The following is a 2,500-nucleotide window of genomic DNA, read 5'->3' as shown; positions in this document are numbered from 1 at the left end:
AGCATAGGTCCGTGCGAAAGGTTTCAGCGTTACAGGTGTGATCATAAACAAACTCCCCCCCCCACAACCCCCTCCCCCCCACCTCCATCATCTCTTTCATTCGCAAGCCTGGTCTCCTCCCCCCCACACATCAAACCCCGGGGGGGGGGGGGTGACCAGACGTCATATTATATACTGGTCGCCAAGCAACGACGATTGAATCAAGGGCAAAGTGTTATGAATGAATGAGCCTAAAAGCTGATGGCTAGGACTCTGCGTATGCATAAGTATGCGTGTGAAAACTGTTATGTATTTCGATATATAAATATATGTATATATGCATATATGTCTGTTCTATTCCTATTAATATATATACTGTATATATATATATATATATATATATATAATTTATATATATAAATATATGTATATATGCATATATGTCTGTTTTATTTCTATCAATATATATATATATATATATATATATATATATATATATATATATATATATATATATATATATATATATACAGTATATATGTAGGTGAATATCACGCTCACACACACGCGCACACACACACACACACACACACATATATATATATATATATATATATATATATATATGTGTGTGTGTGTGTGTGTGTGTGTATATAATATATATGTATATATATATTTTCATATTTATATATATATTATATATATATGTATATATATATTATTATATTTATATATATATATATGTATATATATATTTTCATATTTAAATATATATTATATATACATGTATATATATATTATTATATTTATATATATATATATACATATATATATTATATATGTATATATATATATATATTTTTATATTTATATATATATTATATATATGTATATATATATTTTTATATTTCTATATATATATATATATATATATATATATATATATATGTTTGTAGATAGATAGGTAGCGTTTTATGTATGTGGTAGGCAATATGCATACGCAAGAACATACACACATGTGCGCACATATATACACATACGCACAAGATACACTCACTGACACATTATATATATATATATATATATATATATATATATATATATATATATATATATATCAATTAGGTAAAAGCTCTTGGGATAAACTCTGCAGATTTTCTATGGATCAAAAGAGATAATTAACTACACTGTTGAAATATTTGCCGTAAAAAACGGTAAAAATCCTGGAATAAATGTTGCCAGGCATTCACCGTTTTAAAAGCGGATATATTGCCGTAAAGGAGTGATATTACGGTCACACACCCGTTAAAGATAATAACAAAGTTTGGTAAAATCACGGTCTCCTGTGCTTTACTGATGAAATACAACTGAGAACAGTTGATTTTTACGGAGAATTTCCTATTCAAATTACGGTTTTATTTAACAGTGAAGGAAAATGGCTTATGTTTATAGAATGGATATTTTGAGCCACTCCTGGTCGCGTTCAGGCAACTGTGGAAGAAAGTTTGTTAAAGTTTGAATAGTTTGGTAGTTTTGCGAGGAGGTGGAAGAGAGTTGTTTGGAAGGCAGAGAAAAGACTTTGAATGGGAAAGACCATGGTGTAAAATAATCACGTGAAAGTGAGCAAATTAAGGATTTAAATTTTCATGTAAAAGTGTGCAAATTAAGGATTTAAAGAATCACGTAGAAGTGGGAAATTTAAGGATTTGAAGAATCACGTGAAAGTGGGCAAAATAATGATTTTAAGAACTGCTTGAAAGTTCGCAAATTAAGGATTTAAAGAATCACGTGAGAGTGGGTGAATTAAAGCTTTAAAGAATCCCGTGCAAGTGGGCAAATTAAAGATTTAAAGAATCACGTGTAAATGAGCAAATTAATGATTTAAAAAATCTTGTAGAAGTGGGCAGATTAAGGATTTAAAAATCTAGTGACAATGAGCAAATTAATGATTTTAAGAATCACGTGAAAGTTGGCCTATTAAGGATTTAAAGAATCACGTAAAAGAGGGAAAATTAAGTATTTAAAGAATCACATGAAAGTGAGCAAATTAAGAATTTAAAGAATCACGTAAAAGTGGGAAAACTAAGGCTTTAAAGAATCACGTGAACGTGGGCAAATTAAGGATTAAATAATAACATGAAAATGAGCAAATCAAGGATTTAAAGAATCACATGAAAGTGAGCAAATTAAGGATTTAAAGAATAACGTGAAAGTGAGCAAATTAAGAATTTAAAGAATCACATGAAAGTGAACAAATTAAGGATTTAAAGAATCACATGAAAGTGAACAAATTAACGAAATAAAGAATCACATGAAAGTAAGCAAATTAAGGATTTAAAGAATCTCGGGAAATTGGGAAAATGAAATGTATAAAAAATCGCCTGAAATTGGGCAAATCATGGATTTAAAGAATCACGTCAAAGTGAGCATATCAATTATTTAGAAAAAAAAAGTGAAAGTGAGCAAATTATTTTTAAAAATCACGTGAAAATGGACAAATTAAGGATTTATGTCTGCCTAC

The sequence above is a fragment of the Palaemon carinicauda genome, chromosome 7, assembly GCF_036898095.1.
Source record: "Palaemon carinicauda isolate YSFRI2023 chromosome 7, ASM3689809v2, whole genome shotgun sequence".
In the NCBI taxonomy this organism is placed as follows: Eukaryota; Metazoa; Arthropoda; class Malacostraca; order Decapoda; family Palaemonidae; genus Palaemon; species Palaemon carinicauda.
This window is presented reverse-complemented; position numbering follows the sequence as displayed.